This window comes from Prenolepis imparis, unplaced genomic scaffold (assembly GCF_030444845.1).
Source record: "Prenolepis imparis isolate NDT839.2.m4 unplaced genomic scaffold, iyPreImpa1.0 SCAF_2, whole genome shotgun sequence".
Lineage (NCBI taxonomy): Eukaryota > Metazoa > Arthropoda > Insecta > Hymenoptera > Formicidae > Prenolepis > Prenolepis imparis.
In genome coordinates, this window is record NW_028141160.1 from 2,600,906 (window position 1) to 2,613,090 (window position 12,185).

General features: G+C 31.1%; 1 pseudogene; it reads right to left on the bottom strand.

The window, feature by feature from the left end:
* Positions 1 to 6,287: 6,287 nt before the first annotated feature.
* On the bottom strand, positions 6,288 to 11,876 carry LOC145947938 (uncharacterized; annotated as a pseudogene).
* Positions 11,877 to 12,185: the final 309 nt, after the last annotated feature.

Here is a 12,185-nt window from a genome sequence, read left to right on the forward strand (position 1 = left end):
AAGCAGTGGTATCAACGCAGAGTACTGATGGGAATGCCGGATAGAAAGTGTAAAAGCTGTACGATTCCAAGTTAAAGAACTTATAAAAACATTTGAAGAAATTTTAAGCGAGCCTAAAGACGCAAAAGTTGCTAGTGAAACACAATCTCTGTTGAAAGAAATAAAATCTTATCAATTTATATTATCAACCGTTATATGGTACGGATTACTTGTAGAAGTGAACAGAGTGAGTAAATTGCTGCAACAAAAAAATATGCAAATGGATGTCGCAATATATCATTTCTAGAGGTTCTACACAACAGACTGTCAACTTTTAGAACTACTGGCTACGACGAAAGTGTACGAATTGCAAAAGATATTGCAGCAGAGAATAACATAATACCTTATTTTCCTAAAAAAAGAATCGCTATTACAACACGTCAGTTTGATTATGAATGTGCTGATGAGATAATAGCCCAAGAGGAGCAGAAATTTCGCATCGAATATTTCCTTTTAATTATTGACAAGGCCATACAATCATTTAATGAACGATTTAAAACTATATCAGAATTTTAGAGACAATTTTGGGTATTTATATAATTTTCGTGACATTAAAAATTTATCTGAGGAAGAGCTGAAAAAGAACTGTAACGATCTGCACATTATATTACAAGATGAAGATGATTCTGATATAAGTGGATTAGAACTATTTGAGGAATTAAAATCATTTATCCATATAATTCCTGATAATGAACAAAATTGCTTGTTTGATGTATTAAAGTACCTGCCCAGATAGCCAAATCTGTCAAGAGCATGTATTAAAACTGTGTGCTATATATTTTTGCCAGCAAAAAAAAACTGCAGATTTTATACAAAACTTGTTATATCAGATAATGATAGCAGAACGTTGGCAGAAATATTATAAAATCTGCTGACATAATTTGACAGCAAGTCAGTAGCAGAAATCAAGCAGGATTTGTATAGAATTATCATAGCAGATTGGTAGTAGAAACCGAGCAGGATTTGCGCAACGCAGTTTGGTGTCAGATTGACGGCAGAAATCGAGCAAGATTTGCGCGCGCACAATCTGATGGCAAATTGACAACAGGATCTGCATTTTGCAGTTATTTAATAGTTCCTTCACCTACCGCTATGTGATGTATTTTCTCGCAATCAAATTTCTGTTAAAAATAGATATAAAGTCTGCAAGTCGTGGCTATTAATAAAAGATCAAAAGTATATTTTTCTATCAGTTTAATTTTTGATATCTGACAAATCTAACATGAGAATATTAAACTTATTAGAATCAATAGGATATACATGAAAAATTATCCATTTACTTTCTATTTAAAGCATAAAGCAGAATTTAATTCTCATATAAATTATATCTTAAATTTTATAAATTATAAATTTAATTATTTTTACAATTTATTTTATTAATTTAATTAATAGATTAAATTGAACATTTAATTGCTATGTGAGATATAACTACATCCAATATAATATGTTATACATTAAATATCATATTTATGAAAAAAAAAATTATAAGTAGCGGATAACACGTCTTATGCATCTGTTATATTCATCGAAAAATATTGAATTTTATTATATTTATATGTTCAAATGGCAAGGAACTGCAGATTCTGCTCGATTTCTGCCGCCAATCTGCTATATGTGCAGATCTGCTCGGTTTCTGCCGCCAATCTGCTGTCAGATTTTGCTTACTAACTGCTAGCAGAATATCATCAATTGCGGACACAGTGAATAGGAATCTGCTGTAAAGTCATGATTAGATCTGCTGTCATACTGCCGACATGCTGCTAACATTTTGCTATCTGGGTGATTAAAACTCAACTCAGTTCAGTTTATCCAATATATATATAGCACTTCGTATTGCTAACTCTACCAGTAACGATTGCTTCTTCAGAAAGAAGTTTTTCAAAATTAAAATTAATAAAAAACTATCTCCGTTCTTGCATATCGCAAGGAAGACTGTCGGGCATAGCAATGATGTCAATAGAAAATGACATATCTCATGAGACTGATTTTAGTACTGTGATTGATGCCTTTGCCGCGGCAAAAGCAAGAAAAAGATATTTTTAAGTTTATATATTCCCAGATAGCAAAATGTTAGCAGCATGTCGGCAGTATGACAGCAGATCTAATCATGACTTTACAGCAGATTCCTATCCACTGTGTCCGCAATTGATGATATTCTGCTAGCATAGTTAGTAAGCAAAATCTGACAGCAGATTGGCGGCAGAAACCGAGCAGATCTGCACATATAGTTTGATGGCAGATTGGCGGCAGAAACTGAACAGATCTGTCAAACGCAATCTAATAGCAGATTGGCGGAAGAAATCGAGCAGGATCTGCACAGTTCCTTGCCATTTGAATATATAAGTATAATAAAATTCAATATTTTTCGATGAATATAACAGATGCATAAGACGTGTTATCCGCTACTTATAATTTTTTTTTCATAAATATGATATTTAATGTATAACATATTATATTGTATGTAGTTATATCTCACATAGCAATTTTAAATGTTCAATTTAATCTATTAATTAAATTAATAAAATAAATTGTAAAAATAATTAAATTTATATAATTTATAAAATTTAAGATATAATTTATATGAGAATTAAATTCTGCTTTATGCTTTAAATAGAAAGTAAATGGATAATTTTTCATGTATATCCTATTGATTCTAATAAGTTTAATATTCTCATGTTAGACTTGTCAGATATCAAAAATTAAACTGATAGAAAAATATACTTTTGATCTTTTATTAATAGCCACGACTTGCAGACTTTATATCTATTTTTAACAGAAATTTGATTGCGAGAAAATACATCACATAGCGGTAGGTGAAGGAACTATTAAATAACTGCAAAATGCAGATCCTGTTGTCAATTTGCCATCAGATTGTGCGCGCGCAAATCTTGCTCGATTTCTGCCGTCAATCTGACACCAAACTGCGTTGCGCAAATCCTGCTCGGTTTCTACTACCAATCTGCTATGATAATTCTATACAAATCCTGCTTGATTTCTGCTACTGACTTGCTGCCAAATTATGTCAGCAGATTTTATAACATTTCTGCCAACGTTCTGCTATCATTATCTGATATAACAAGTTTTGTATAAAATCTGCAGTTTTTTTGCTGGCAAAAATATATAGCACACAGTTTTAATACATGCTCTTGATAGATTTGGCTATCTGGGTTATTATATAAAATTTTTTGAAAATGCCAAAACAAAAAGTTCAATGTTCAATATTCTTAATTATATATAATATAAAAATAACTATTTTTATTTATAAGATTATATGTTTTTTGTTTTCAATGAAAAATAAATATATGAAATAGATTTTAATGAAAGATAATATAAAAATTTTAAGCCCTGCATTTTAAATTGCACCCGGCCCCGCTTAGGCTAGAACCGGCCCTGCGTAGCTCAGCAGAGTCTTAGGGTGCTGTCCCATGGCAGTCGGAATTTCGGAAAACGGAATTTCGGAAAAGTACTAGAATAAGGATCATCCAATCAGAATTATTTGGCCGGGATTGAATTTTTATCTCTATACATATAAGAAGAATTTTATTGTTAATAAATAATTGTTCGGTAAGTATTTATTAATATATAAATATTCAATGAAATATTTAATCAAAATATTTTATCGCATAAATAGTTATTGTATTGTCAAGATTAAAAGTTGCATGCTTGTCGGTCCGGATTGTTTGTGGTTGGGTTTCCCATGGACTAATATTTCTGCAATTAGTAAAAATTGAAAAATTTATTTTGATAATTTTCCGACAAAAAAATATAATTAGTGCAATAGAAGAATATATAAAACAGTGAAATTTGCATGTATTGTTTATTATAACAAAAGATAATAAAGAAATTTTCTAAATTGAAAGACGATTTGAGGTTAAAATAGCATTCCGTTTTCCGTAAAAATCACTCCATGGGGAGCGAGGCTATCGAAAAATCGGATTGATCCCCACTCTAGTACTTTTCCGAGATTCCGTTTTCCGAAATTTCGACTGCCATGGGACAGCACCCTTAACCGCATTAATATAACCTCCTGGACGGTCGCCATTTTGGTATTTCGTGTGTACAGACGTGCCTTTTGAGTGTCCGCATTCTGATATAAAATCAGCCCATTTCTGGGCTACCACCCTAATTTACTCGCTTAAATTAGTTCAACTGTGACTAGTGCCACATCAGGAAGTAGAAGTCTCGGCGGCCTTACGACATTTCTTGGCATAAATCGACTTTTTTGTGAACAGCAGCAAACGGTCTTTGTCCATACAGGGGCCATCGTGCCTTGGCCGTGCGCCTCAGGCCCACAGGCTTATACCTATCCTTTTGTTCCTGAAATTCTCTCCTGATAAAAAAATTTTTTCCTATTCATATCCGGCCGAATCATGAATACCGGAGGAACAAGCAACCCACACCCTAAACTTGTAAGTACGCAACTCACAGGTACTAAACCTAAAAAGTCTAATAGTGATATTTTAAAAATTGATTTTGACGTCGTTATGACCCTTCTGAAAAATACAAAAGATGAATATGGCATAAATGAAGAATCCTCAACTATCTGTGATAAAGAAAGACCCAAAACAAGAGGATCTAAAAGAACTAGCGAGGACTCCTCGCAAGAGTCACCATCGAGGAAAATTAACATATCAAATCAGCACACCCATTCTGAGGATTCTGTTGCAGATCCTGTTATGTATCCATCGGAAGAAATTAGAAACAACAGATACTCTGCAGACAACCATGGCCCTTACGATGTCCACATACAAAGGATTTCCAATCCAACGTCTCCGCTACATCCGGTAACAATAGGAAGAGCTATTGCTGCGCTAAATATCGAAGATGTATTGGAAGTCAAAAAAATTGGTTACTCAAAGGTCTCTGTCTTTTTAAAAACCTATAAAGCTGCCAACAAGGTTGTTGACAATCCCAAAATGAAACATAAAGATCTTATTGCCTTTGTTCCAACATCTCGCATGACCAGAAAGGGTATAATCCGTAACGTACCACTAGAACTGACAGAAGCAATGATAATGGACAACATTCGAAGCCCCATCAATGTCACATCTATCAAAAGGATGAATCGAAGAAGCATCCAACCTCAACCTCAAGCTCAAGATGCATCACAGGATAACACACAAGTCCCGTCGACTAGCACACCTAAATTTAACCCAACCTATTCAGTATTAATTACCTTTGCAGGACAAAAATTTCCTAAAAGCATCTCTATTTACTACCCAGATAGCAAGTTGTCCACAAGTTGCTGTCAATTTGCTTGAAATTGCTTTGATTAAGTTGTTTTCAATATTAAGGAAAGCGGCTTCCGATTTTGCCTATTAGATTGTCGATTGTTATTGCTATCGACAATTGTGAACAACTTGAGAGCAACAGTTGCTCTCTTAAGAACCGTTTGTATAAAAAGTTATTGGCAATCACAGAGCAACATGACGAAAACAGTTTTCGTCTAAAATCTTAATCCAATTAGTTGCTAGTAATCTGATGAATATTTTGAAGAAAACCGTTGCCATGAAAAAAAGCTCATTTGATAGGGTTTTGGTAGGTTATTAAAGATAGAGTTTTTGCAATACCGTCTTTCAGATACGGTGAACGCTAAAGTCATGTTATTGGATAACTGCATGCGCAGTAGTTTTTTATTTTTCGACCCAATAACGTAACTTTAGCGTTTACCGTATCTGAAAGACGGTATTGTAAAATCCTCTTATATATATATAATATATAAAAACATTCATGACGATTGGAAATATATATATTTGATGACTATCAGTTTGTTATTTAGTACAATTTCGTTAAAACACTTGACAAAATTTTCATATAATAATAATAATATTATATATATACGATAATATGTATATATATGTAAATTGTTTTATTTTTTTTATGAAATTGCCACCATCACTTATTATTTCTTAATCACATTTTATGTCACTCAATTTATATATATATCGGAATTATGATTCGCACTTAATATATATAAGCCTAAATATATATTTTTTAACATATAATAACTTTAGACTTTATATAACTTTTACTTTATAACGTGTTACAAATATACGGTTATAAATGCATAAAATATAAATATTATCAATTTCTTCAAAGAAAAAACAAAATTAATTTCTTTATTTTATGTATCTTATTAAAAACAAAAACAAAAATTTAACTAAAACTTGATAAAAGAATATCTATGCAAGATCTTAACCGTGTATTCTTAATCGAAAATTATAAAAGGATAAAATTCATATATAAAGTTAGTCATCAATATTTGATGAATGCTCATCGCTCTCGTCGCTGTTATTTATTTCCATATCTTCATCGTTATTGTTATTTTGTGGTTGATTTCTATTGTTCTCATGATTGTCAATATCTTCATCATTGTATAATGCATCTGCAGCAGCCTGCAAATTTCTTCGGTTTCCTTGTACACCTGGATGTCTGCCCCTGGCATTTCGAAATCGTTGTTTTGCCACTTTTAAAGATGCGACGACTTCTCTTTGAAATTCTTCCCTGGTTGGTTTAGGGTAGTACCGATTCGACGCTACGGCTTCTGAAAAATAATAGATAATTTATTATTAAAATAGATGATTTAATATTAAAACCAATATTGTATAAAAATGAGACAGTGGCATAATTAATATACGTACAGTAAATTGCTTGACATAAAACTGTATTATAGAATGACACTTTATCATTAACTCCCCACCACGTCAATTGCCTAGCCACTTGCGTCGTTATGGCTTCCTTCATACATTGATGCACGCTATCTTTTAACGTTACACAGTTTAAAAACTTGAAGTAGTGTACCTATATATAAATACAAATTAATAAGCTTTATTAAAACTAATGTGAGATGCATATTTAAATTAGCGAACATATTCAAATAGGCGAAAGAGCCATACGCGGATGATAGTACAAAAATGAATTTTTCATCGAAACTGAATAGTTGTACTCTCAAGGTACAAACTTTTCTTGATACAATACCGAGAAAATAATTCACAATTTGAGAATTTAAAATAAAAATAAATTATTATAACAAAAGTAAAAAACAAAATGTAAGATGTGATTGCCAGTCGAATTTTAAAAACAAGGTTAAGAGTATTTTATTGACCAACACTGGCTAAAATAATAATTCTTTTATTATAAAAGGACGACGTTTCGACCCTAAATTGGGTCCTCTTCAGGCTACAAAAATTGATTACACTACAGAGTCAGTTAATACATATTGATAACACTTTTGATTTATAGTTGTAATATTGTAATTAGTAATACCTATTCTTTAATGTAACGTGGTAAACCCTATACGCACATGATGTTATGTTAGAATGTGAGTTAAAAATATATAAACTTGACAGAATTATAGTCAGTATCAAACTGAGATATGGTGTTTATTTTTGACGTGTATAACTAACAGTAAGTCGGAGACATTGTTTTGAGAGAATTAAAAGTCAAATAATTAAAATAGAAATAAACACAATTACAATAATAAGGCTAAAGAACTCCACAAACCCATAGTAGGATATGTATCGAAAGTAATTATAAGTAATATTAAAATTGAATAATTAAAGGTAATTTGAATTAAAAATATAATTAAAAAATGCGTTGGATGGGACTAAAATAATTTGAGAATAGTGTCATAAATTGAATTTAAATTTTCCGTGTCCCTTTGCGAATTTATAGAATTCTTTTGCTTTTTAATAAAAATCATTTCGCTTATTTCTTTTTTTTTCAAGTTAGCTTCATTATGTAGGATCGATACATTAGACCAATCGAAATCATGATTAAGCGACGATCTATGCTTACTAATCACCGAATAATTACTTTCATGTTTTTTGATGTTAGAGTTATGTTCTTTTATGCGCGTTTCCAGATGACGTTTGGTTTGCCCAATATAACAGGAAGTGCAATTCTTACAAGAGATCCCATATACGACATTAGTTCTCTTATAGGGATGAAGTTGGTCTTTCCCTTTCTTAATTAATTTGTCTAGTCTATTAGGAACAGTATATACGACTTCAAGGCCACACTTACCCAATAATCGCTATATATCATCACTTAATCCCTTGACATATGGAAAAATGATTACATTAGATGTGTCAAAATATTTTTTTCCCCCGGATGGATAATTATCATATGACTTAGAGTGTAACAACTTAAGTCTTCTATTAATGATTGAGTTAATTAAAGTATTTGGATAGCAATTATTGGAAAGAATCTGTTTGACCAACGAAATATTCTGTGCATGAAACTTCCTGTCCGAAAGAATAATAGCCCTATCAGTGAGGCTAAGAATAGTACTGATTTTGTATTTATGAGGATGGTTAGAATAGAAGTTAATATATCTTCCCGAAAATGTAGATTTCCGGTACCAATTAGTTGTTAATTTCTGATTTTGCCTTATAATGGATGTGTCCAGAAAATTAATACAATCATTTGATTCTATCTCGCAAGTAAATTGTAGTCTAGGATGATAGCCATTAAATTGCGCTAAAATATTGTCTATCTGATTTCTCGGAACAATAGCGAAAATATCATCAACATATCTGCAGTAAACCGACAGTGAAAGAGATAGTGCATTCCGGCAGTAAGATTCCAAATCATCCATAACCAGGTCTGATAGAATCAGAGAAAGAGGGGACCCCATAGGCATTCCGAAGATTTGTTCGTAATAACCATTATCAAAGGAAAAACTCGTGGAGTCAATAACAAATTCCAACGCGTACAAAAATTGATTCAGGTTAATGATCGTATTTTGAGAGATATCTTTCCATCTATCTTTGATTGCCGAAACAACCAAGGATTTAGGGACATTTGTGTATAAAGACTTAACCCAAGGATATCATGCATTCATTATCTTTAATATTAGCGCTCTTAATGCCTCTTACAAACGACCAGCTATCCCTTACATGTGAAACAGGCCTCTTAACAGACCGAGATATAATGTCCCTCAAGTATACCGCTAGATTGTACGTAGGACTGCCAATAGAGGATACAATAAGTCGCAATGGAAACTCTTTTTTATGCACCTTCGGTAGGCCATATATTCTAGGAAGATTCCCATTACTGCAAGCCAAACGTTTGAAGGTCATTTCATCAATTATATCGTTTTGTCGCCACGAACGCATTAAAGAGTTTAAGTTATTAGTCAATTTTTTTAAAGGATCTTTATCAAGTTTCTTATAAGTACTAGTGTCCGCAAGTAAAGATGTCATATTATTTATATAATCAATTCTGTTCAAAACGACCGTGATCTGACCCTTGTCGGCCTTTGTGACAAATATGTCTTTGTTATTTTTAAGGAATCTATCACATTGTTGGTATTGAAAGGGAATTACGTTATCAATATATTTTGGATGTTTTTTACTATGCAAAAATTTTTTAATAGAGTTTACAAATCCATTTTTTATAGTTTCCTTAGATTCATCAGATATCTTGTTATTATTCGTTTCAAAATTTTTTATATGTTCTATAGCTACGAAGGCACGATCTTTAGGATTCTGACAATTAAGATTAAGACTAAATTTTTCACCCAAGCACAGTATATTTTGAACAGAATTGGGAAGAGTTTTATCGCTCAGATTTATAAGCCATTTAGATTTGTCAATGTCTTCCAGAAAATTATCCCTAACTCTATGTTTGTCTAAAATATTATTGAATTTATCGACAAGTCTGTTACATAATGAAGCTAACTTGAAAAAGAGAGAAATAAGCGAAATGATTTTTATTAAAAAGCAAAAGAATTCTATAAATTCGCAAAGGGACACGGAAAATTTAAATTCAATTTATGACACTATTCTCAAATTATTTTAGTCCCATCCAACGCATTTTTTAATTATATTTTTAATTCAAATTACCTTTAATTATTCAATTTTAATATTACTTATAATTACTTTCGATACATATCCTACTATGGGTTTGTGGAGTTCTTTAGCCTTATTATTGTAATTGTGTTTATTTCTATTTTAATTATTTGACTTTTAATTCTCTCAAAACAATGTCTCCGACTTACTGTTAGTTATACACGTCAAAAATAAACACCATATCTCAGTTTGATACTGACTATAATTCTGTCAAGTTTATATATTTTTAACTCACATTCTAACATAACATCATGTGCGTATAGGGTTTACCACGTTACATTAAAGAATAGGTATTACTAATTACAATATTACAACTATAAATCAAAAGTGTTATCAATATGTATTAACTGACTCTGTATTGTAATCAATTTTTGTAGCCTGAAGAGGACCCAATTTAGGGTTGAAACGTCGTCCTTTTATAATAAAAGAATTATTATTTTAGCCAGTGTTGGTCAATAAAATACTCTTAACCTTGTTTTTAAAAGTAAAAAAGGTTAATGAACCAAGCTAATAATTATACTATTCTGATATAATTGTTAAATAATGATTCTGCAAACATTTCGATATGTCATCTTCAGTTCGATGATAAAGTCACGGTGAAAATAAACATGAAAATAAATATAATATACATGAAGATTGATTCGCACGATTCAACAATTTAAATTCTTTACGAAATTAATGTCGAGATGAAAAACGAATTCTGATTATATGTATACAAATAATTTTACAATATATATAATTAAAATATAAAGTTAATTTGTATACATTAAAAATGAATTAATTTAATACTTACGACTTCATCGTAAACGGCGTTGTCCTTTGTAAACATTTGTATTGTTTGTACTGTCGAAAATGGAAGGACCCAGATAGCCAAGCGTTTCTTGGCACAAGAAAGAAAATCGTTGCTTGACACAAGTTTTCATTCAGTTGTCATTATGTTGCTATCATCGAGATAATAGAATTTCGTTTAGGTTAACATAAAGGCATTATACGAACAATAGTTGCCTACACTAGTTGTTAAAATTTTTGGTGGAAATTGTTTTCGTCATGTTGCTCTGTGATTTCCAATAACTTTTTATTAAGAAAGCAATTGTTGCTCTCAAGTTGCTCACAATTGTCGATAGCAATAACAATCGACAATTTAATAGATAAAATCGGAAGTCGCTTTCCTCAATATTGAAAACAACTTAATCAAAGCAATTTCAAGTAAATTGATCGGCAACTTGCTATCTGGGGATTTGTGGTTTCATGGGAATTCTATTAATAACATAGGATTCGAGTTTTTGCTCTATTGAATCCAATCGTTCATTTGTTCTTCTGAAATTGATTTTAATTAGTAATATTATAAAACAGCATTAGTGTGAAAAGACCAGATGTAATATTAACGGTAATAATCTAATTGATTTGTTATTTATGTGTAATATTTCATATTTATCGAAACTTCTAAGTATATAAAATTATTATCTATCTTCAATATTAGTTTAATAAGAAAATATATAACATACTGTGTTGTAAATCGCGAAGTATTTCAATAACTTGCATTTCATTTCCTTCTCTTCTTTCTGCTAATGGTGCATTATTTTCCAATTGTATTTGCTGCATAATTTGAAATGGCTTATTATTAATTGGTGCTGTATTTCCCAATTCTTGGATTTGACTTGATTCTTCCAATAATGGATTTGCATTGACAAATGCAACATTTGAAAAAGATGGTTGTAAATTGTGTAGCAATTGCTTTTCATTCTCCAAGGGTTGAATATTATGTGGTTGAGTAACTGTAATAGTTTCCGAAATTCTTTTATGTTGCATGTCATTCTTCATTAAATGTATGTTTGAGTCTTGAATACCATGATAAAATCTGTTTTCATTAATACTGGATTGTTGCGATATACTTGTAGCATTATTCGTATTAAACGAATACAAATTATTAACAGCTTGTTGTTGCATATTTTTTGCAAAATTGTTCGTTGTGTTTTGTTCAGTATTATTAAATTTCCACTGAGAGGTATTGAATTATACGATACTTGATTATACTTTTGATTTTGATTATACGTTTCTTTGATTTGTGTTTAGAATTTTTATTGGATTTTGGTAGATCTCATCGGATATAATGCGCACCTTTGTAGCTGTCGATTTTGAATTCTTATTAAAATTTGAATTACATGACACATTTTCATCATTGATAGTATTGCGGATATTCTGTAAAGTAGTTGAAACTTTTTTCTTTGTTTTTTCTTCATCAATATGTTTAGATTTTTTAGTTTTCACTTCTTCTTCGCTTGAAGTGATTTC